At 39.7% G+C, this 26,549-nt stretch overlaps 1 long non-coding RNA gene and 1 pseudogene across 1 annotated transcript; both read right to left on the bottom strand.

Moving 5' to 3' along the window:
• The window catches only part of LOC136835197 (glucoside xylosyltransferase 1-like), a 48,470-nt pseudogene extending 38,190 nt beyond the window's left edge, over nt 1-10,280 (bottom strand).
• A 10,576-nt stretch (nt 10,281-20,856) lies between these two features.
• Nucleotides 20,857-22,000, bottom strand: LOC136835198 (uncharacterized). Its single transcript, XR_010852016.1, has 2 exons — nt 21,888-22,000; nt 20,857-21,304 (listed from the first exon to the last, which is right to left on the bottom strand). It is a non-coding gene; the product is annotated as an uncharacterized lncRNA (long non-coding RNA).
• Nucleotides 22,001-26,549: the final 4,549 nt, after the last annotated feature.

Raw genomic sequence — 26,549 nt, 5'->3', positions numbered from 1 at the left:
ACGCTGGGAGCCAAATACTGGTGTCCAACAGAAGTACACTCAGAAGAAAAATAATCCAGACTGTCCCATGTGCTGCAGGAAGGTTGAGGACTGCGCCCGGCTCCTTAAACCACTAACTGGGCAGCGGAGAGGAGCTGCCAGCATCGCCTGCTTGCCTCTTCAATGGATGTGACGAATCTAGAAAACACTTGTGGTGCTTCCAAGTCCAGGCTTGAGTCTTGAGAATCGGACAGCAACTGACCCAAATCTACAGAGACGGCTTTCCAACGGTTGTCTTTGAAGCCTGGGATCGATCAACAGGTTCGAATGAGGGGGCGACTACCCGTGGGCAAACCACACCGACCTCCCTTGGACCTCCAGTATGACTCCTCCCAGGTTTAGGGAAGTATGACAGGAACCTTCGTCTGGGAGAATCGGCAGGACAAGCAGCCACCTCCTCCACTTGCACAACACTTTCTCCTATCAAGACGTCTTTCCAGTGGCTGTCTGCCGATACCTGGGAATGCGCAGCAGGTTCCACTGAGGGGGGCAACTACCCATGGGCCAGCCCCCTCACCCTCCATTGGACTTTCCGTATGTCTTTTGCCAGGTTTAGAGGAGTATGACAGTGACCTTGGTCTAAGAGAACTGACAGGGCGAGTAGCTACCTCCTCCACTTCACTGTATCACTACTAGGTTAAATTCTTGTTAAACCTAAACTCGAGACTGGCAATGGCAAGGGTTGGAAGCAAGGGAACCAGGCACGGGCTTAGGGGATTAAAAATAGGAGGGCTAGCAGCAGGAGAAAAAGGCAGGAAGGGGGGAACAAGGAATAGCAAAGCTATCTTCTAACCTAGGTTAGGGTAGAATTCCAGGCTAAGGGAAGCTCATTTCTTGGCTCTAGAGGCCGCTTTCCTTTCTAACCCTCTCTAACTTATCCAGTTGAGATTTAAGTACCTTCTACTCTTGCTAACCATTACATTTAGCACAAGTTTCCCCCTACTATATTTCTGCCCCGTACACTTACTGCAAATAGGTTTTCAACTTTTGCCACAATAGTGAAAATAGGTGAACTTGAATTAGACATAATTAATAACCAAAGAACTAAAACAATGATCCTGAAAGCTATTAAAGCTTGAAGACTACTCAAATTAAGCGATAATATTTCACCAAAATCCAGCCATACAACCAAAAATCAGGAAACAAAAGCTGTAGCAAACCCCCGATGTTACTTGAGAGCCAGCAAAAACCGAATGAGGTTTTCTGCTAAGTCATTTCCAGTACAGGCAGTCCCTGGTTATCGGCGGGAGTTCTGTTCCCAACGGTGTGACGATGGCCTAAAATCACCGATAACCGGAAATTGATGAATGTCGGCGCTTATCATTCGCCAGGGGGATGCCATCAAGTGGGGATCAGTGCCTCTGTTAGGTGGGTATTGGTGCCAATCGGTGCATATAAGCGCCAAAAATCCGGTTATCGTCGCCTAAAATCCAGCTATTGTCGTCCATAGATAAGTGCCATAAAACCGGACCTCCTATAACTGATGCCGCCGATAACCGGGGACTGCCTGTACTCTAGTTGGTGGGCGGGACTTGTCACCTACACTAAACTACTGAGGTGCAACCATGATTTTTTTAAATAAAGGCTGCCACTTGAGTTAGAACTATAGCTATGTAATTACTTGGTAATTTACTTATATGAAATGATAATTTAATCAGTTAATTTCTTAGTGGTGCAAGGGATCTGTGCTTTTCCTTTCTGTATTACTCGTATTCTGTATTTACTGTAACATGCTTTGTGATATGCTGCAGATTTGTCTCTTTCCTCAGCTTCCGAATTTTCCTTTTTCTTTGGTAATGGTTTAGTAAAGGAGCAACTAAGGTGCCTCTGCTTTCTTCCTGTTTTGCCTGCTCATCTTTATCTGCATGCCCCAAGCCTGCTATGACTCGTAAACCACCTGCTCACTTGACTCCTTACCAAGTGACCTTTCAATTTTCCATGGTGACTACTGTTCTTAGCATTGTACTTCTTGCCTATTACCTGTTACCTGCTGCCTTTGCAGCTGCTATGCCTCTGTATTTGGCACTCCTAGCTGTTCCTACTCTTCCTGTTGTGCAGGTGAAAGGTACTCTTGCTGCTGCTGAGCCAACTGCCTCTACCAGGTTTCTTGACCAACTTGTTACATCTCTCTTTGAACCTGCCTATGAATCTTCTCTTGTACCAATCCAGGTTAAAAATGACATCCCACTACCTAGTATCTGTGGACAATGTACAGTTTAACCTATGGATTCCACTTAGAGGTGTATCTGCAACAGAGGTAGGCTATTTTGAAGGCCCTCATTTGAGATCATCTTCCAAAACTTGTTGAAGGACCATGCCCACAGTACTAGCAACTACCAAGGTAACTAGAGGCAATATTCATTCTGTTAAGACCGTTTGCAAGGCATCACCAGTGAATATAATCATGTGCCTTCTGGCAAGAACAATGGTAACAGGTTTGCTGCACGTCTGAAGGACCATAGAGATGACAGACTATAGTAGAAACCAGATGGAAGTCTCTTTATGAATCTGACTCTTTAGTTAATGCAGTTTGTTAACATCCTGTGATGCCTGGTAGATTGGCAATCACCCATTTAATGCAACAGAGAGCTTGGGCCTTAGCATAGAGGCTGTTTGCTTGAGCTGTTTCCATGTCTTCAAGTAATGCACCCTGGTGTCAGGTTACACTGGTCTTTGGTCTACTGGTGGTCATAACAAGCACTCTGCTAATCATAACCATCTTGGTATTAGATTGTGGGCTTGATCACTGGTCCTCTTAGCCAACCCTGTAACCAGTATACTGTAGCCTTAAAAAAGAGAATATCTTCAAAGTGATCCTTTACAGTGAGACCATCTCTCTGTTTCTTGTGATGTCCCTCTCTGGAGTGTAAAAACGCATAATTCAAATTCCTGGTAACCAAAAGATTCGTGTGTCAACTGTGGTAGCTTCCATGTTGGCTGGAGATAGCATCACCCTGGACACAGATACTCAACCCAAAGAAACAAACTTAATCTGGTAGAAATCTTTCGACATTAGACATTCAAACCAAATCAGAAGGGAGGAGGAAGCAGTAGCTGCCAAGTCTGGAACTGCAACATGAACAGGAATATCAAAGAGGGACAGCCACCGTCATCATCATCCTCAACATGAACATTTTTACCTTGGACATTCCCTATATGGGATTACACATAGACAAACAGCAACAGTAACGAGTGATACTGTACCAGAACCACGAAATTTTATATCATTACAAACAGGAACACTGAACGCAGCTGCTATAACTGGCAAAACTGTGGCCTGAGCAATAGCATGGGCTAAGATGGCTTGCATAGCCTTGTATGACAACTAATAATTTGTAACATCAGTGACAGGACTAAGTAAAAGATCCACGTTTATATGGGTCTGGTTAGCTAGACCTAGGATAGGGATACATGTCTCCTCAATATGTCTGCAGTACTGTAATAGGATATAACCTCCTCTTGGAAAGAAACAGGGTACAGTACAGTAAGACTAAGACTACACAAAAAATGAAGACTACAAAGCCATGTACAATAATAGCTAAGAGAATACGAACATAGTAGAGGTAGGATAAATTACCAGGTAATGTGAATACGTTGCACATACCTGTAATTAGAAACAACTGTGAGGAGATAACATAGCCAACTCTACCAGTTAAACTCATTTTGTGACAATGATACACAATGATACAAGGACAAACTGGATACCGAGAAATTATTTTAAAGACATTCATAACAATAAAAAAATGGTAGCACAGCAGAATGTGTTGTATTTTGTAAATTTCACTTACCAACTAGACTTGTAACTATTACTTCAACTAGGGTCATCCCAACTCATTGATGGTTTACTTGTTTTATCACACAATGGCATGTATCTGGGACGGAACTAGAATCAGCTACAAGTGACCAGAAGCGTTACCAACATGTTTTCCCATGCTATATTCATGCTTCTTAAATGACTGCTGCATTAACACACTTAAAAACACCTAGAAGTTCTCTCCCATTTCTCGCTCTAAGCCTTACCATAGACCCAAAATATGAGGGCACACAAGTTATAATACGAAATATATATAGAATTTAGGCAAAAGGCCAAGCACTCAGACCTAAGAGGTCATTCAGCGCTGAAAGGGAAATTGAGATTAGAAAGGTCTGAAAGGCGTAATGGGGAAAACCTCATACTGTAGTTGCATTATGAAACAACTGTTAGGAGAGGGTGGATAGTAAGATGGAAGAAAGAGAAATGAATGGAGGAGATGCAGTAAAAGGAATGAAATGGGTTGCAGCTAGGGGCTGAAGGGATGTTGCAAATTACCGTAAGTAATGCCTACAGTGCACCGCATGAGGTACACTGATGGCACTACCCCCTATGGGGACACACAAGTTGCACAACTTTTTCAAAATCAAGCAAGTTGCCATATACACATACAGAGAACCAGTACTCTTACTTTCCTTTCTAAATCTGGCACTTACTTTGTGAAAGAGTATGTTCAAAATGTCTTGATCAGCAAGCTTTATTATCTTCTTATACCGATCAAAAACTGCCATGTTTGCTGGAATCCAGCCACCATTGGGGAAAGTGCTCAGTCTTGTCAGGTTCAAGTGCATGATGCCTGCATTAAGTCCAGAAGTACCATAAAATGGAACCTGTAAATACAACAGACTGTAGTAGATATCATGGAGGGAATACACTCTAGCCATGGTAAATGTACATGAGAAAGTCGCACAAAACAAAGATATTGTTTATTAACCATATTTTGGCTAAACAACATAGAAAAGAATGTACAGGCTATCACTGAAGTACAGGCAAGGTAATCTGAGAAATCTACCAAGATAATGAAAAATTTACTCTCTTTTGTTAATGTTTTTCAATTCATCCCCAAGGGGCTGGTACTAAACATGGCAGAAGTTGTGTGGGACATCATGTTCAGTGCCAGCCCCTTGAGGATGAAAGTAACATGACCAAAACACAGTAAATGTCTCATTATCTCAGTTTCTCAAATTAACTCACCCTTTCTGCATTTAATAGGCTACAACCTTTTCTGTACTCTCCTGTCAAAAAATTATACTAGCCTAATGCGACATCTTTGTGCAGCCTTCTTTACATTTACCCTAACCAGGTCTACCTTGACCTAGCCTAACCTCAGCCGCCATGCCCTGACCTTCCACACCCTAGCACCCTCCCATCAAGTCGTGATCCCTCTGTCTACACAGGATACTACTCATTTTGGCTTCCCCAACCCCAACAGAAAATAGTTTCTAGTTAGGCTGCCCACTGTTAGAAATGTGGGGACCACAGTTTGTAATGGAATATGGAAATACTTCAAAGTAAACCAAAACAAACTTTACATAAAAACAGACCTACTACACTATTTCACGCTGAATTAAATCTAAGTCTATTGCTTTTAAATCTTACCACTTACCAGGCAATTTTCTGTACACCAAACTGCACAACTTCCATGTAATTTTCTGTACACCAAACTGCACAACTTCCATGCAAACTCCCATGTTGGCTTATGTTCAGCTTAATAAACAGCATAAGTTTCAGGAGTATAGTCCCACATTATGACATCTGGCTTAATTGGTAATAAAACACTCAATGTACTTCATCGCTGCACTCCTAGTGTCAAACTACAGGGTAACTCCCCGCACGGACCATTTGCCTACCTAGGACTCAATTCCTACACTGTTGTCTTGCTGATGAAGGAGGTCCATGGTGTTATGTACTGTCGGTTAATTATTATTAACCCCATATCTACCCAACATGGTTGGCGACCCTTTGGGAAGGCAGGGTTTTGGGTGGGGGAAATCGTCGGGAGAAAAAACGGACTGCTAATACTTAGTTCTACCATGAACTCTACTAACCTCACCTAACCTACCAGGCAGTGTTCTGCTGAAGGAAACCAGTTTTTACCAAAGTTCCCTAACATAACACTGCGCTTGCGCGATAACATTCCAGGACGGCCAGCGTACAAAAACACCCAAAACCTATGCTCTGATGTTAATTACAGTAGTCCGACATAAAAAGGCGGTAAATTGTTAATAAGCAACCATAATACTGTTGGAAAAGTCAATTTCCAAGGTAATACCCGATGGAGCAACCTCATAGTTCTGCCCTTCAAGTAAATCCACCTATATCGGTGATGCTTGCCCAAACTTGAAAATTCTATTTCCCCTTATTTCATAAGCGATGTACGTACGTGGAACAGCTACAAGCTGCAAAGTATAATATGATTTTCCTGCACTGACGTTTAACGGCCTGCTAGATTCAGCAGAACTGCAGTACATATAGCTTCAGAATCCTTGTTTATTGTACGCCCTTCTTACACTGACCTGAGTCTAAACGAAAAAATGAATTGAAAACCAACCACTTTTCAGATTTGGACAGTTTGGAATATACGTCGGTAAAGTATAATCATGATCAATTTTATCACTTTTACTAATGCGGCAGTGAAAACAAAGATGTTTCATTGTAATAAATACACTGCATAACCCTAAGTGTGATTACGGGTAAAAAAAAAGAAAGCTGCATCTGTTCCCTTTGGTGAAGGATGGCTCAGAAGGGTAAGTCTGATTTCTCAGGAAATCTTTAGGGATGCTGTTGCTAGCCCTACAATCCTTTTCTTGACCTCAGCAGACGCTGATGTCTATATCCAGATGGGAGTAAGCCACAAACATGCGTATCGAGAAGGCACCACTCGTCTACAGCACCCACTGCCCTGGGTGACTTTATCTTCCACAGGGTCTCCACATCCCTATGCTAAACATACATATACATATGAAATGAACAGCGTGTGTGCAAGATAGAGAATGGCGTAGTGTGCATAGGAGGTTGAAAAGCTTCTGATGAGCCTTCTGTGTAGGTGCATGTAGTTAGAGACTGAAATTTTCAGGGTAAGGGTTTTAATCTGCAAACTTATCTGGTCAAGTTGGTAACATTTTGGCTAGACTAAACCCGCAAAGTAATATTAAGAGCTTATTGCTTTATAAGCAGTGTGATGGGACGTAGTCACGTAGTTTCATAGTCAATGTAAATGTGCTCCTCTAGATAAAAGATCCGAAGTAAAGGGCATTTTAATTAGAATACAGGACATAATCAGTATAGCATCACTCCATCAAAATCAGTATAGCATCACTCCATCAAAGTTAGTTTTGAACTGATTATTCCTAAAATTTCCCATCTCAGGGAATATAGATTAATTTTCTCTTGAATTATTATTTTTAAAGTAAATATAAGAATTGCAAGTCATACCTCCACATTAATTAACCAATAATTATAGACTAATCTTCTGGGATTCCTGATGACACTCACCTTATTCCTCTTGGTGCCGTAGTGGTATAAGCAAGGCGCCATCGCTGCGACTTGTCTGTCGTTGAATCTGTCGAACTCATTCCAAAGGTCATCCGGCGGCCTCGCGAAGATGAGATCGGTGTCGATATAGATGGCGGCATCCAGCTCGGGGAACATCTCCGGAAGGAAGAGCCTCTCGGTTGCGCAGACGCGGAACATGTTGCGCATATCCAGTCTCTCGGGAGGGTACCAGATGTAGCGGTACTCCATCGAGATCTTCCGCTGGTAGTCCTCTGGCCAATGCGACGGGATCTCGGCAAATTTATGGTATAATTTCTTCGGAGTCGGCTATGACTAGGAACCTGTTGACGAATGATCTTCGTGGAAATGCCTGGTTTAGGTTTTTAAAGGAAAACAGAAGAAAAAAAAACACGGATGGGAGAAATCTTACCTAAGTTTTTTCGTAGTGAGGGCTACAGCAGATTTGAGCATTACAGCAGCTTGTCTCAGTTGTCGGGAAATATCAGCTGCAAGCTTCCCACCTTGGCCTTCACCAGCTTCCCCTATGACATGGGATTTATTGGATGATATCTAGACTTATAATAAAAGGATGTAAATGAGAAAATCTCTCTTTCTCTTTTAAAACATAGAATATCAACAAGGCCGTTTTACCCATGAGGCAGACCAGGAGCTTGCTCGGTGTCTATTCAATAGGCAAAACAAATACTATTGAATTGAATTGAATATAGAATTTAGGCCAATTTATTGAAGTAAATTTAGGTATAACATGATTAGGACTCATGAAAATCGTCATAAAATAGCTGTATTCGTACCAAACAATATTCTTTTAATTCTTGGAAAATATTGATACAGCTGCTAGATTATAATCTGCAATAGGGAGAAAATAGTTACTTTAAAATTCGTCAAGCATTTTTATTTTCATCAAGTAAAAGAGAAAAAGAGTATAGAAGCTTTATTTAAGTGACCAGCAGTGACTGATAAGTCACAGAGCAATACGAATAACATAGCTCAAAAGCTTCCTCCTTACCTTCACACAATATAAGGAAAAGACGATTTCCTGCTCTGCTTTTTCTGGCTTGCACCTGCAAGATTGTGTACAAACATTAGCGTATAAATTGTTAGACCGAAGCTCTTACTGTCAGTCTTCAGCGAGATATGTCAACTTAAAAAAATATTTATTTGTGCACGTAATTTATCCCTAAAACTGACTGACATGTTAAAAGTGCACTTTTTTTAAGTCCAGAAGATAAACCACCAATGAGTAACAACTATTAGTCATAGAAATACTGTTTAGGCAAAGTGCATATATATATATATATATAAATATATATATAATATATATATATATATATATATATATATATATGTATATATGTATGTAATATATAATAATATGTATATATATATATACATATTATATATATATATATATATACTGTATATATATATATATATATATATATATATATATATATATATATATATATATACTGTATAGCTTTCTTAGAACGAAGTCGACCACCATAGACGTTGCAACCCATTACGCCTAAAAGTACCATACAGTCCTAACACAGGATTTTTTTTTCTTTTTATATGCATTTGACAAGATTAATTTACCATCAGATTGGTCAAGACAACACTAAAATGACTGCTGTTTCACCCTACGGAAATATTTAATTAAAACCTGTTTTTTTAAAGACTTGCCGTTAATCCTATTGGCATCGGTTTGCTCTCGACCACCAGCGACTTCGGTTTCTTGTCCAGCATCATCTAATGTGGCGTTTTCTTCAGCATATCGGAAGTTGTGCTTTGCGAAGAGGAAAATGACCCCGGTGTAGAAAACGACACTGAGAAGCACCACTGGACGACTTCTTGCGTGACCCCTCCACTGAAAGTAGCAAGGATACATTTAAATCGAGTTGGGAGTGCCCCCTCTCTCTCTCTCTCTCTCTCTCTCTCTCTCTCTCTCTCTCTATATATATATATATATATATATATATATATATATATATATATATATATATATATATATATATATATATATACATACACACACACACACATATATATATATATATATATGTATATATATATATATATATATATATATATATATATATATTGCTAAAAGGACCTAATTCAAACTGGATGGTATCTAATTGAGTATTTATTCAGAAAACTTGTAATTTTTTCTGAATAAATACTCCATTAGATACCATCCATTTTGAACGAGGTCCTTTTAGTAGTTCTACTAATGCATAGAAAAACTGTGTATGTGATAAAGTTTATATATATATAATATATATATATAAACTTTTATCACATACACAGTTTTTCAAATGCATTAGTAGAACTACTAAAAGGACCTCATTCAAAATGGATGGTATCTAATGGAGTATTTATTCAGAAAAAAAATTACAAGTTTTCTGAATAAATACTCAATTATATATTATATATATATATATATATATATATATATATATATATATATATATATATATATGATGTATGTGTGTATATATACATATATACATACAAACATATACACATATATAAACTCTAAGCTGCTTCTCATAATAAGGGTTGGCTCCAGCTAATAACAAATAGAACGATCACTACAACATTTAAACGCTAACTACTGAATCAAACTAGATTTGTAATAAACCTTCCGCAACATCAATTTCATCATACAATTACATAAAAGGCTCATCAGCAGTGTCAAACTCCCCACACATTCCAATAGTAGTATTATCTTCCAGATAATACTACTATGCTACGGAAGAAACAGACTTACCGTCCTCAAGTGTGAGCCGAAATTCATCTTGATGCAATTAATAAATAGTTCCTTCTTGTGGTGATAACCTCGGAGAGTTTAAATTATTTCATAAATAACACCAAGTTTCGGTTTCTTCGGCTACTTTCCATGTTTTCGGTGCTTTCGTTATATTATAGGTCACTATGGCCAAAGGGTTTTTTCCACGTGAATTTTATCGAAACCACTATTGCCGTTAGATTGCCGAAACACAACGGGCTATGCGTTAAAACAACACAACTTACTGCCGGACCGTTATACACTGAGCTGTGAGGACCGGTTAAGGGTTAGTGGCTTCTCCAAATCCCGATCCTTCGCGGTGAAAATAAGTAGCCAGATGAACTCCTTATTCGCTATATTTTCAACAAATGGCGCCATATCAAGCAAGCCATCACTGTGGCAAACTTAATTGCCCTGCGTTTGTATTACTCATTTTAACTAAATATAACAAAGGAAATATTTATCAAACGAACACGTATTTTAGAAAATTACTGTTATGAATATTTTTGTTTTGTTCATGCATGTTATCAGACAAACTGCCAAGGGGTGGACTATTTTCTTGGAAAGGTAGATGAATGATCGAAAGAAGTTTCAAGCTATTTCTCTGCTTCGATGAAACAGAGTAAGTTAAGTAATTTTTCTCCCCACCTATCTCTCTCTCTCTTAAAAGGCAACCAAATTAAAACTCAGTGAACCTGGCCGCTTATATCGCGCCAAACCTCGCCTATATTCCGCCTTGGTAACACTGCCCTGACAATAACCTACACTCCATTCTTTCTTTCCGTAACAGGTTTGTCATTTTGTGTCACACACTCTGGTTGACAAAGCAGCTCATGGGTGTACATTTGTGCAAGATGAAAACCCTTATTGTAATGGAAAATAACCTACTGCAAACTGATTCGGAATCTGTAGGTCAGTGACCTCAGACTGCCCTAGTACCCCATTTTCTTCACAGATGCTCGTGAAACTGGTGCTCATTTTCCGAGCTCATTTTAATTACGTGTCATTGATCATGATTATGTTTGTACCCGATGAATACGATAATTGGTTTTGTAATGAAGTGTACATTTTTGAACGAGCAGACACTATGGTCTATTTTAATGCTAAGAAATTCTACTAAGCCGATAAATCTCTTGAGAGTTCATTCTATAACGCTAAAAGGTAAAGGATCTTACTCAGCGGAAATGGATATTCCACGAGAATATGTCTTGGTTCTCTTCGACAGAGAGAGAGAAAAAAAATACCAAAGTCAAGGTACAGCGGAGGGGTTATGTGTCCGACAGACAGACAGGTAATCTAACGGGACCACCTACGTCATCAACATATCCACCATCCGCAACTCTGCTGAAGTTGCCACATACTTCCAGGAGGCTTTAATTTTGATTTTCCGCGGTAGTTTTGATCGCGATTAAACCGAAGAAAACCATTCAAAGAAATTATAACAATCTTAGTTGTTTAGAAAGTTTTACTGTTTATTCGGAAGAACAGGATGAGTAAAAGACGAGATATTTTTGGATGCCTTAAGTAAGAAATATTTGCGGGATGTGGTCATGAAAAAGATGATGATAAAAGCAACAAAAACGATCTGATTGTATAAGCATGCAAGTCATGATAGCGCCGTTGGTTAATATCTGGCAAGTCATTAGGCGGATGTTCGATAAAATTTCTCTCTCTGAGACCAAAAAAATTGCTAGAGCCGATTAGAGCGAGATATTAAGCAACAGTCTATAGGACTAAGTACAATTAATACCATTTAACTTGATATACAATGCTATGCTCTGGACAGGCAATTGCCATTTTGGTTGACCAAAAATACATTTTAAAAATAAACCATTATATATTTCGCCCTTTGAACCATTCTCTTTTTTTTGTTTTACTTTAAAAATTTTTTTTGAAATAATTATGTCCATTTGAGTTTGCTATCAAGCCGATGAAATTGCAATTTCCACCATCACTACTTGAACTGACGTTTGATCTCTATGAAAAAATACACAGCAAATTTGTCAAAAGTAATGTAAAAAGATAACAAAACTTATTTTTTAAATTCGATTTTCAAGAGCAAGAGCCCGTGTTGGCATAAGGCCAGCTGAAGCTAGTAAAAGAAGGAATATCCTGAATCAGTAATGAAAAGCAATTAATTTCTCAACAGACTTAAAAACTTTCATGGCAAAAGGAATTTATAGTAAATGCCTTTTCCCTTTTATAGCCATTGTTTGCTGGGATGAAATTACTAGCCCTGCACCTTGCAACCCAGATTGTGAAGCTGCTGCAGTCAACCAACTGGCAGCTAATGATCTGCTCACATACACACATTATATAATATACACACACACACACACACACATATATATATATATATATATATATATATATATATATATATATATATATATATATATAATGTGTATACAAACATTATTATTATTCAGATGAACCTCCCATTCATACGGAACATACATACATACACATATGTAATATATATGCATTAAAGATATGCAGTCCGGAATTCTTAGACTCTGAGTTTTTAAAAATTTTTGACGTCGGAATTATGTTAAAATACCCAAAGATTTTAATCGATACATCAGAGAAACATTTTTTATTCCTATAACAATAGGGAGCCTTTTGTGAGAGAGAATATTTTGACACTGCCATATAGTGCAAATCTGTTTCATTCAAAAATTACTGAAAATTTTCAAGATAGATGTTGTTTACAAGAATTCAGGGACACTTCAGAGTATTATTGTTCGTAAAACAAATTAGTGGCTGCATTTACACGATTCCTTGTGCTGGGTGTAGTAATAAATACCTATCAAACTGGCAATGAACTAGATTACCGTCTAAACAGCATCGTTATGCAGTTCGAACAGGTCAATTGACAAATTAATGATTTATACATATGAATAATTTTAACCATTGTATAGAATGGAAAAATTTATCTGAGATCATTTTGTAAACACATTGTTAAAAAGGAATATAATTGAATCTGCCTTTATTAAGCATTTTAACAATCAACTTTTGAATCTGAGTTCAGGTCTTTTTAAATTAGATAATTACATTGTTCATAAAATTGTAGGAAAGTATAATGTCACCTTTTAGCGACAGCTTGTTCTAACTGCAGTTTCAGTTCTTAAGCATTTTTAAAGTATTTTTACTTATTGTTTGGTAGTGACAATTTATTTTCTTCAAACTAGTGATTACATACTGTAATGATGTTTTGCTTGTTTATGTCTCTATTTATTTATTTTGCTTTGTACCCCGAAGAAGTGTACACGCAGTACACTGAAAAAGCTAATTACCTGGTCTTTAATTTTCACCTTTCATGTAGTTGTCTATATATATATATGTATGTACATATATATATATATATATATATATATATATATATATATATATATATATATATATATATATATATATATATATATTTTATAAATATTTACGCTGTTCGCCCTCAAACATTTAGGATAGAAATATCAGCCTGACTGAGACAGGGAAATTGCTTTGTCCCACGCCAGTACGTCTTCAGTTCAAACCTTAACGTCCGTTGGAGAACAGGATAGGTAAGTTAGGCTTACCCTATAAGGAAAATTTCCCTATCAGCCTTAAGAATAGGTGGTCTGAGGTCCCTTTTTTCCTTCCTACCTGTCTCTTGGCGAATGTTTTTACCACAATAACGTGGACGCCTGGGGTGACTTTTTGACCTAGGCTCGGTCAGAAGCAGAGAACCAAGCTTTCGGAGATAACACCCAGTTGGACCTCTTCCCCTTTCTTTGTCTATTATTCTATTAGTGAAGTGAAGAAACAATTGCAGAACTCCCGTCGGTCGTTGATGCGCATAACGTTCGTCCTAAGGTAAAGTCGCTTTTTGTTCAAAACTTCGCCCATTCTTTTATCCTTTGTTTCTGTATTTCAAATTTCCTTTGTTCCCCCCTTCAGCCACCATACGGTATATGTGTTCACGAAGTCTAGATTAAGTCAAATTATTGCGTTGTTAGCTTCAACCCCGTTATTCCAGTAAACTACCTAGATTTGGGTAAGCAAAAATCAGGTTAAATCTCGATGCTTTGTATGCCTCGCGTCCGAATGTTTGGAAGAACCGTTGCGTTTTAAAATCAAATTCATCTCAAATATTCTTTGTTAAGGTTAATAACCCTTAACTGGCGACCTTGGCTAATTAACGTCTGTCTTTGAGGTTAACTTTTTTCAAGTGACGGGTTACGTGTAATCTTGGTTTGCAGGGCCGTAAAAATTACGTAAATTGAATAATACATGATCACCAAGACTCTCACACGTAACATTGGCGACCTGCGTAGAATCTAAAGTACATTTTAGAGAAAGAATCTGAGAAAAGGAAATTAAAATTACATTAATTCCAAAAAATAAAAAGTCAGATATCGAACTCCATTTCATTCTTCCAAACAAAGGAGCGAGGCATAATAATAAGCAGTAAAGAGGATAGTTATAATAACAAGTGTAGCGAGAATTAGCGTAGGAAAGGTGCGTTGAGCAGAGTCATAATTTGTAACAGTTAAGACAAGGGCATTTTACCGTGTTCGGACCGTGAGAGAAGTCGTTCAATGTAACGTATCTTAAGGCGCCAAAAAGCGGAGCCTGTTTCATGTACAAAGTAATTTAGAAATCGCGTCGGCAATTCCGATCGTTATTGTTTGCATATAGCGGGAATCATTAAAAAAAACCGTGTCAGTGAAGTGGCGAACGAACGGAAGTAGTAATTGTATCATAAAATACATTTTCAGTAAAGTAAATTTGGTCCGTTCCAAATCACGCAAACCTATTCCATTGTTTGCCGAGGATGTTTCACCGCGAGAGAACGATAACAAAAGACACAAAGTTGTTTGGTAATTTAGTTTTCCATCCGTAACGTAAAACGCTATGCATGATTGGTATATTTAAAGTAAAATCTGGATACCTGCATTTGTTTCGTTCGTTGTTTGAATTTGTGCTAAAAAGAAAATACCCGCCGCGCGGTTGTTTTGAAATTGTTTGAACTAGAGTAACCGCCATTTGATGTTGTCGCGCCGCGAGGTTGTCTTTGAAATTTAGGCCTAACGGGATTTGGCCGCCATCTCAACGACCTTGTTATTGTGACCAGACTCTGCCCGAGCCACTCTTGGGTCATATATTTTTTTTCGTGGCGAACCCACCTCCTAATATCTTAGCTAGAAAAACCAAAAGATAATTTAGGGTGGAAAGTTAGGCCTTAGTTAGGAGTAATAACAAGTTCTATACGAATACCTACTATAAAATCATATAAAAGAAAATTTAAAAATTTTACGATAAACTTTTGTGACGTCGGCCCGGAAAATTAAGATAATAAAGTAATCCCTAAGGAAGCCAAGACACGCATCTATATCATTTATTAAGATCCATGCCATTGTGCATGTATAAAATCTTGTTTACATGTTCTCAAGCAGCAAGAAATTCGCTGATTGAAAATCTCTCTCTCTCTCTCTCTCTCTCTCTCTCTCTGTCATTCAAGTAAGCATTCCTAACCTAAGTGTACGTGACCCTCTTCAAAAGAAAAAGAACGGGCCGACACTAGGCTAATTAATTGAATACTTTAACCAAATAAAAGAAACACCTCTGTCCCACAATAGATGAGGACAAGTTAAAGTACTTCGATACAGTGATAAACTATCGGGTCACGCAGTGAGGCCTGCTATCCAGACCGAAGCAAACAGTAGTTTTCACCCTCTGAAAAAAAAGGGGCCAGCACTGGGGCGGTACTGGGACCAGCCACTCACGAGGATCTTTAAGAAAAAAAAAAAAAAAAAAAAAAAACCAAATTCAGCCGGTTTATTCCACAGTGCCAATAATTTGCAGCACTCATCACTGGAATAAGCTTACTTCTCTATCTCTCTCTCTCTCTCTCTCTCTTTACCTTCTTCCCTTTCTCTCTCATTCGATTGTTGCACTCTGCAGGTGTAGAGTGCCTTTCCTCCATATAGCCTAGTTGGACTCAGTGGAGGGTCCCTAGGAACACATTGGCACCATAAGTGCCACCAAGCAAGAATCAGAAAAATAAATAAAACAAAAACCAAAGGGAACACAGAAGAGAAAGTTTCTTCTGAACCTAACCTGCACCAGTGCCTAGGGATACTGAGTGCCACCAGTGTGACCTGTACACGGCACACCCAAAACTACAGTGCCACCTTTTGAAAGGGTGCCACGTCATTGAAGAGACACTTCCCTCGCTGCCCAAGTCGCCCACGACCCGGTTAGACGCCCTTCCCCACAGAACCATGGCAGCAGGCATTATAAAACCTTCCTGGGGCTGGGGACGGCGGCAGGTCTCACCGCCCGAACTTACTACCTGGGTTAAGGAGCAAGTGGACGACTTGGCCAAGCGGGAGAAGGAAGAAAGATCTCGAGCAGAGGAAGTATGAAGCCGAGCAAAGGCAGTATGAAGAGGAAAGAGAAGAAGAAGGAGACAGCATGCGAGTTAGCCTGCAAGGAAACTGAGTTAGCCCTAAAGGAGAAGGAGCTCGAGCTTTGAGAGAGCGAAAATGGAGAATGCCCGGGCTATGGCTAGCCATCAAGCCTCCAGTCCTACACCTGCTGCATCAAACGCTCCAATTTCGAGCCATCAATTCTCTAGTCCCCAAAGTGGACTGAGGATTGAGCCAGAAGCATGGCTGGAGGAGATCGAGGCTCTTTTCGATAACTACAGCACCACGGAGACGGAGAGCCTTAATACTCAGCCAAGCATATGGAGAGGAGGAAAAGCAAGGCAGCGCCGCTCACTGGAGAAGAGCAGAGAGGCAACATGGGCGGAAGTTCGAGAGTCATTACCAAGGCCCTCTGAGATAACCCCAGAAAAATGGAGACAACGGGTTCGAGGTCTTGCCAAGGAAGTCGGCTGGTCTTGGACAGAATGGGCATGTCACAAAACCCAGTCCGGCACGCTGGTTCGACTCCTTGGCCTGCGACGGCGTTTGAGGATCTCTTCAATCGGACCATGCTAAGAAGACCTTTCCCAATGTGTGCCCAGGGCCCCTTGCGGTATATCTTAACGATAAACAGCCCTCCACACTTATGGAAGCTTGTCGCATGGCTGATTAAGGAAACCTTCAATCAGTCATAGCACCTCTCAAGCGAAATCATCCCTCCCGCCTACCTCTCTAACTCCACTCCGCCCCAGAATGGACTGCCCTAGCAAGACCCTGTGCAACTATTGCAAGAAGGGGGCCATGCTGAAGCTGAGTGCCCGATACAAACTCGGCACTAATAAAGCAGCTAACCCTACCAGCCAGGACTCCGCCCCGATTCATCCACTCAGCCTCTCCTCCAGCAGTTACTGCAGGCCACCGAGCCCATCCAAAGGCCCTGCAGATCCTGTGGGGCTGCTAGCCACTACAATGCTGGATCTCCGGCCTGTCCACATCATGTCCCCACCCACCAAATTTGTCAACCTAATCAGCACTTCATTTTTCTGCTGCTGGTCGCACCGGATCCTTTACCCGAGAGACTGGAAACCCAGTTTATCTCGGTGGCCCCTCTTCAGAGCACTAGCCTGCCCCGTGACCCTTCGGTCACAGTAGACACTGCGGCAGAGCATTAGCCTGATCACTAGGGCCCAAGTGCCAGCCGGTGCCATGGTTGACAGAAGAAACCAGTGAAATGAAGTGGATAGAGGGCCACACCATCACCCGTGCCCTACTGTCCAACTCCAGGTTATGACACCAGGGCACGAGCCCCACCGCCTCGGCGTGGTAGGTGGAATTCGGCCCGGTGGCCTTCTTGTTGGGTCGGGATCTTCTGAAGCCCGTCACCAACGCCCTCCGCAGCCACGTTACCTCCTCACGGAGGCCCCATCTAAAACTCTCAAAATGACAAACCTCCACCTTCCGCCCACCAAAGTGGTCCGCGGAAGGGGCGCCACTCCAACCTATTTCAGGCCTAGCCCTCCAATCGCAAGGGCTGGCCCACCAAGAGGTCCTCCCTCCGCGAAGAGATTCAGGAGGAGCAGTACCGCTGCAGGGCGTGCAAGCGGGCAGACCACTCCACAAATTGGGAGGGCTGCCCAAGCAAGCAACGCCCAGCGGACGCCCCGAACAAAACTCTGGGAGAGGCTATGATCTCCTGCTGGGGCATAGGGATCTCTGCCGCAGCCAAACCCAAGTCGCCCGAGAGGTATTGCACCTCCGGACCCCTTATCGGCATGCCTGACCCTCAACTGCTGCCAGTGTACTTGCGAGCACTGAGCAGTGCCAGACTCCGTCCGCCACGGACGTTGAGCTACAATGGAAAAAGCCCCTATGCCGGGTCTAAATCATGAGGTGAATCCTCCTCCGAGATTTAAGATTCCCCATGCAGTTGATCATCGCGACTGGAAGCCTCCAGCACAAAACTTCTTCTTTGCAAGATTCTTCTTTGCAAAATTTGAATCAGGGATGAACCCCTGGAGGATCGTAAATGGTGCCCCTCCCTTGGAAGACCAGGAACTGGCATCCTCGGACGCAGAAGTCGAGATCGCTCTCGCTCCGGTTGTCGCAGCAGCCGGAGTAGGAGTCCTCCCGCAGCTTTTTGCAGTTGCCCTGACTGCGCCCGCTAGCCTTCTGGGCCTGTCCCCGGAGTCGGTGCTCTCCTCACCTGCTAGGCCAGCTACTGATAGGCCTTGGAAACCGAAGAAGAAGAAGAAGGGCGGAAGAGAGCCCAGTAGTTGCGGCTATAAGCTCATCCTGGCACTAGTGCCCTCTCGGCACAGTGCCCTAACATCTAAGAGTGATCCTGGCCCCTGCCCAGAGAAGGTAGCCAGTGTGATCTCTTCCTTCTATTTGTACCTAGCCTAGGCCACCTTGAAGTACAGTACATCAATTTAGTAGCCTTGTTCTTTCCACTTACCACCGAGCCGCAGTAATCATGTAAGTAGCCTAACTAATTTCAGTAATCTTAACTATTGTGAAACGAGCCACGATTTCGTGACACGCATGGCCTAAGACCTCAGTGAGGCACTCCATTTATCATATGAGGCAACCTCATGAATTAACTAGTAAATTTTAATTGTATTAAACATAAACCATGTTGTAATTTAGTTAGAATATTAACTCTTATGTTGGTGCTACGGTCGGGTTAGGATAAGGTTAGGCTAGGGAATATCATAGAACGTACCACCAGGGCTACAGGTCTAAAACACATCATGATTGTAGGAGGTAGCCTATAATAACGTGAGCACCTTCTAGTACTATTAGAATTAGGTTAAGTAGTAATTATAGCTCATATCCTCTCTAGGTTAGGTAGTTCTGTAGCTAGGTAGGCTAACCAGGACTAATCTGCTCAGGGAAGGAGAGTAACCCACGAGAGGCGAAACAGCTTGCTTAGTATAGACCTTCACGCCTGAGAAGGGAGTGAAGGCCCTCTTAAAGGGGGAGCTTTTATAAATATTTACGCTGTTAGCCTCGAACATTTAGGGATAGAAATATCAGCCCTGACTGAGACAGGAAATTGCTTTGTCCCACGCTAGTGCGTCTTCAGTTCAAACCTTAACGTCCGTTGGAGAACGGATAGGTAAGTTAGGCCTTTACCCTATAGGAAAATTTCCTATCAGCCTTAAGAATAGGTGGTCCTAAGGTCCCTTTTTCCTTCCTACCTGTCTCTTGGCTTTAATGTTTTTACAAGAACGTGGACGCCTGGGGTGACTTTTGACCTAGGCTCGGTCAGAGAACTTCAGAGAGAACCAAGCTTTGGAGAGATAACACGTCCAGTTGGACCTCTTCCCCCTTTCTTTGTCTATTATTCTATTAGTGAAGTGAAGAAACAATTGCAAGAACTCCCGCCGGTCGCTGATCGCACAACGTTTCGCCCCAAGGTAAAGTCGCTTTTTGTTCAAAAACTTCGCCCATTCTTTATCCTTTGTTTCTGTATTTCAAATTTCCTTTGTTCCCTTCAGCCACCACTTACGGTATATGTGTTCAAAGTCTAGATTAAGTCAAATTATTATGTTGTTAGCTTCAACCCCGTTATTCCAGTAAACTACCTAGGATTTAGGGTAAGCAAAATCAGGTTAAATCTCGATGCTTTTGTATGCCTCGCGTCCAATGTTTGGAAGAACCGTTGCGTTTAAAATCAAATTCATCTCAAATATTCTTTGTTAAGGTTAATAACCCTTAACTGGCGACCTTGGCTAATTAACGTCTGTCTTTGAGGTTAACTTTTGGCTTCAAGTGACAGGTTACGTAATCTTGGTTTGCAGGGCCGTAAAAATTACGTAAATTGAATAATACATGATCAACCAAGACTACACGTAACAATATATATATATATATATATATATATATATATATATATATATATATATATATATATATATATATATATATATAATATACATATACAGTATATATCCCACAGTTATCCCTACGTTAAAAGAAGTCGGTTGCCCTGATGTGCCTTCTATCAAAGGCATCGTCCTCCACGGAGCCTCTTTACTCCATATCTTCCTTCAGTTTATCTCGCCATCTAATTCTCTGTCTCCCTCTCGATCTTCTTCCTCTAACAGGTTCTTCCCAAGCCCTCTTCCCTCCCTCCTCATCATCCATCACATACATATATATATATTATATATATTAGTGTCACGAGGGAAGTGGCCATATACTATTTATATTTTATATCGCGTTTCATTTCCCGTGATAGAAGTTACACACACATGCACTCACACACGGGGTAATAATTACGATAATTATATTCATATACAAATTTATTTGTCAAAGAATGATCCTTAATTATGTATATATGAGATTATATATTATATACTCTTTATAACAATCTGTTTCATACCTAAAACTTATACTGAGAAAATATCCTTTAGGTTAAAAATTAGAATCGTCCCGCATGGAGGATTCTTATGACAATCCAGTGCTCAGTCTTCCTTTACTAAAGTCATCCTTAAAAATTCCCCATCTTCTGTTAAACTTCCGTTTTCTTTCATGTAACTGATGAGGTCATCGGGTGATGGTGTGGCACTCATATTTTTCGAACGGCAGCCCGGCACGAAGAGCAAATTAAACAGATTTTTGTAATTATGGACCTTCATCGTTGCTTGGTCGTAGTTCGAATCCTTCAGGAACTCCAGGAAAGCCTTACTCCATTCCTCCATGTCGGGAGACGGAGACGAATCGCTCATATTTCTGTGAGAATGGAGAAATTTTTAAGGTCTGATTTAACGTTTAAACGTGAGTTTTCAGTGAGCGCATCATCTATCATTCTCGCAAAATGCATCAGTCAAACATAATGGATATTACTGCTGGTAAATAGAGACTTCATAACAGCGTTTCATCTTTCATCAAAACTGAGAAATGTGAGTAAGGCGTGTTTTATGATAAACTTGTCATCATGCCACATATCTAAAAAAATGTAACATTACCGTTTACAAACCAATCTACTATATAAATAGACAATGCGTTTTGAATGTCTGTTATCGTTTATGTTTTTCGTGAGGAATATGAATGATTATATATAATAATGTCAAACATAATGAATGATGATATATAATTCTTGTCAATCTGCAGAAAAAGATACAAAATTGGCGTGCACGGTGCAAGCCTCCAAGGGTGCAAGTCGTTCAGCCCCTGCGCGTGTAAACAAACTTCAACGGAACGTAGGCAGCGGAAGTGTTAACACGGTAACATAAATAACATGAAACGTACAAATATAACTTCTGATCTAAAAGACTGACAGATGTCTATCTTGTAAATGAGCATGTGCTCTTACCTCTTTTCTGTATGAAGAGAAGAAACTACAAATATTAGATATACAACAAAGCAACGAGCCGTTATCACCTTTCGCATAACAAGCCGCCGGTAAACTAAATTACTAATGCTTCGGGAAGTACGATAACGTCAATTCGAACACGCCCACTGATCTATGTGCTTTTTTCGGGATAGGGTACACAGATCAGTGAACAAGTTTCATTTGATCGCCATCTTAAATAAAGAATAATTGTACGGCAGTTATTTTTAAGTGTGAGACCGTTTGTTGAGTGATTCATGTATTGACTTCTTAAAACATATGTATTTTCAACGTCATACAGATATCTTATGCACGAAATAGGCCCCATCAAACCGTGATGAAGTGTGGGTTTGAGTTGTATCTGATGTGGGACTGAGTAATTTGATATTCTTAATAGAAATTCTAAAGAAGCTAGATGATTATCTCTTAAAGTCCTTCACTTTTTCGCTTCATATTCTACTTGTTTATTTCTGGCCTGGGGCAGTGGGATACGAGATGCAAACATATTCAAAATGAACCTTTTGAAATTATGTGTGTCAACAACAGCTACTGTATGGTCACTCGTGTTACCGTGTTACTGCAACAAGGAATACGTCGTAACATGTCATGCGTGTCTGTGTAAGTGCAAGATATGTTGCGTAATACCGGGAAATTCTCGTACGGTGAACGTGTTCAGTTCATAGGTATTGCACAATATTGCACTGTATAAGTACAAGAATGTTATTCTCATGCTTAGTATTGAATCCTATATGAACTACCTCACAGACTTCGATTCTGTAAGTTCTACCTCATGTAATAGGATATGAGTCATTGTACAGTATGTTTAGCATCGATGCTCATGTATTTTGTATTGTATCAATTATACGCTTATATACTTTGTCTCTTCTTCGTGTCTCGCTGCGATGTACACCTCCCAATAAACAGCAGCAGAAGATTGCTTTTATATCATCCTACACCCAGGATATTCAGCGACGAGAATGGAATAAATACTAACAACCGATCATTTCATCCAAACAGGTAATCACAGTAACAAATGAACATGACAACATATATTATTCCCTCCCCAACGTTCCCTTCATTTAGGACCAGGCTAAGGGCCAACCCTACAATTTAGTTTTAGGTTTATTTCCGACAGAAAAACTATGGTTTTAACTTTATATATACAAATTTAGGTTTATTTCCGACAGAAAAATTATGGTTTTAAGTTTATATAGATTTGACAGAAAAACCGGTTTTAAGCTTATTTTTGGCACAATATCTGGTTTAAAGTTAAATTTTGACAGAAAAACTTTAGTTTCACGTTCGTTTTTGAGAGAAAACTCTGGTTTTAAGTAATTTTTTTAGAGAAACGCTCTGGTTTTAAGTTTTCATTTGACAGAAAAACTCTGGTTTCAAGTTTAATTTTTAGAAAAAAAAAAAGTTGTAAGTTTATTTTTTAGAGAAAAACTGTAGTTTTAAGTTATTTTTGACATAAGTAAACTTTTGATTTCGCGCTTATTTTTGACAGAATAACTGGTGTTAAGTTTATTTTTGACAAAAACCTTAGTTTTAAGTTTGGTTTTGAAAAAAAATCTGGCTTTAAGTTTATTTTTGACAGAAAAACTTTAGTTTCAAATTTGTTTTTGACAGAAAAACACTGGTTGTATGTTTATTTTTGACAGAAAAACTCTGTAAGTTTATTTTTGACAGAAAACTCTAGTTATAAGTTTACTTTTTTTTTAGAGAGAAAACTGACTGTAAGTTTAATTTTTAGAGAAAAACTCTGATTGTAAGTTTATTTTTGTAGAGAAAGCTTCGGTTTTAAGTTTATTTTTAAAAACTTAGGTTTTAAGTTTATTTTTGACAGAAAAACTCTGGTTTAAAGTTTATTTTTCACGGAAAAACTCTGGTTTTAAGTTTATTTTTGACAAAAACTTTGGTTTTAAGTATATTTTTTACAGAAAAGAGGCCATATTTCAAGAGTGGCAGTGGTATACAAACACACATCCCATTTGGTTTGACGTATCTAAAATAGTCTCTTGTATTCCATTATTTTATAACCAGTTAAACCTGGTTCAACCTGGTAGTGCCGTCAGTACACCTCACGGGGTGCACTGTAGGCATTATTAAAGGATCTTTGCAGCGTCCCTTCGGCCCCAAGCTGCAACCCTTTTCATTCCTTTTACTGTACCTCCATTCATACCTTTCTTCCATCTTGCTATCCACTCTCTCCTAGCAATTATTTCATAGTGCAACTGCGAGGTTTTCCTCCTGTTATACATTTCAAACCTACCTACTCTCAATTTCCTTTCCAGTGCTGAATGACTTCATAGGTCCCAGTGCTTGGCCTTTGGCCTAGACTCTATATTGCATTCCCAGCTTTCTTACTTAATTAGCGCGTCTCTTTAGTAATGACGCTAATAGATCATAAAGGTCGAAGGCCCTATGACTTGGGGAAAATTTGTAAGCCCATGGAGGGTATCTACTGATCCAGTATTCGGGGGTATATTGGAACACTGGAAGCACCGGAGGGGGCGGAGGGTGATACAAAGGCGTTTCAGGCTCAAAAAGATAGCTCAGGCGGCTGATTTGTCTTCTGATATGTTGTTTGAGTTTTCTTCTGAGCTTTGCTCCCCGTCCCTCTTTTGCCCTCTTTCTGCGCTATGAGAACCAGAACGAAATTAATAGCCTGTCTTTGCTACGTAACTTTTGACATCGCTTAGGAATATATTTACACAAGATGGTTATTAAATACTTAGTTTATAATGGAAACGTGACTTAAATTAGTATATGTATATGTATATATATGTGTGTGTGTGTGTGTAATGGAATCGAGTCTGTAATCGAATAAACTAAATATCTTAATAAACGCAAATGGTCATAACAGAAAATACCGATAAATCCAAGACATACAGAAAAACAGAGAAAAACCACAAGGAACCTTATAGATTGATATAAACCAGGTTCTTTACTCCGACCCTCGTCGCCCATAAAGTTGAGTATCTCGTACGTAAAAAGTGCGATCAGAGCTTTTAGTGAATTAATTAACCGAGGTCAGAATTTAATTGAAGTAAGAACGTCTGAGGGTTACTTGATGCAGGTGGTCTGTGAACGTTTTGGCGCCATTGAAGTTTGTAACGATCTAACAGTAAACAAATGGCCATGAGAAGAGAGAGTTTGGTATATATGGAAACTTTACAAAGGAGAAGTTAGTTGGAAGGAAGGCACGGAGCACGAGAGTGTGGAGAGTGACAGCAGAGGCCCAAGTGATTTGTGAATTTATAAAAATTTCTATGTACCCCAAGACCGAGTGAGAATTCGAAGTCCAAGTAGTAGACTTATAGAATATTCACTGTGCCTAAGATAAAGTCTCAGCCGTTACTACTACCCAAGGTAACAGGTGGAAATATTATAACCTTTTTAAGACACTAAATAAACGTATAATGGGAAACACATAATTTAATTTAGAAACCAAGATTTCAAAAATATTTATTTCCAAGATAGCTGACATCTAAGCACGATAGGATGAGAGCAAAGATAGGGCACGTCAAGCAACTTGTTCTACTGGAAGTGAATCCTTCTGGTACTGCACACACACACACACACACACACACACACACACACACACACACACATATATATATATATATATATATATATATATTATATACATTTATAAAGTTTCTTTGTTTAAAAAATACACTTACGCAAGTTTACATTAATCAACATTGTTTTAGGGTAATTTTGGTTCAGACGCAGGATAAAGCAACTTTGCTTGTGGAAGCCCTAAGTGGTAAGGGGAGATAAAAGTGGAACTTTGTAAGACTAGGGGAAAACGAAAGCGGGATGGGAGTACCGAAGCTTTGCATTGCGGGTCTCACTGACCCTTTTTTTGTGGTCTGGAGTTTGTATAGTTTTGCATAGTTCTCTTTGAAACACACTTTCAAATTTCATTCTCTTTTTCTGTAAGGTTTCTGATGTGAGATTCAAGACGATAGGTCTGGGTGTGACTGATTTATTTTTCGGAAGCCAGGTATACATTGAGGAATGCGGACGGAAAGGTGGTCAGCGACCTGCGGATCCCACGTCACGCATTTGGACAAGAATTTGTGTTTGTTAGATGACATATAAATGAGAATAGTTTGCGTTACAATAAACGCACAAAAGTGGTTACATACATCGGCGGAAAGGCCGGACAATAATACGTATGGAGAGATATATAAAAATATGAAATAATAGGAGGTAATATACATGACGTGATTAATGCAGAAATGAAGAGGCGCTTGACGCCTTTACACTGAATCATTCTCACAGTGTGAGGGTCACCCATCCAGAGAGTGAACAAACCCAGGATTCAGTAATATCAAGGATTTCGCTCATGACTTGATAAAGATCAACAGCAGATTTTCCCTTAAAGTTCAAAAATGAAAAGGTACCTTTAATAAATTGCCTTTGTGCGCCATTAAAATGTGTGATATAGGAAACAATATGATTTCTGTTTTAAAAAGAACAATTTAAAAATGCCTTTAAACGACACGTAATTCTTCATATCTTGATGAAGGAAAGAAGATAGCTAATTGTGTCGTATCATGAAAACTAATTATGTCATTTACCCGTATACCATACAATCGAGTACGAGAATCATTAAACCTGCCGGGGCGTATG

Source organism: Macrobrachium rosenbergii, chromosome 55, assembly GCF_040412425.1.
Source record: "Macrobrachium rosenbergii isolate ZJJX-2024 chromosome 55, ASM4041242v1, whole genome shotgun sequence".
Taxonomy (NCBI): Eukaryota; Metazoa; Arthropoda; class Malacostraca; order Decapoda; family Palaemonidae; genus Macrobrachium; species Macrobrachium rosenbergii.
Note: the sequence above shows the minus strand (reverse complement) of the source record. Positions and strands in the feature narration are given on the sequence as shown.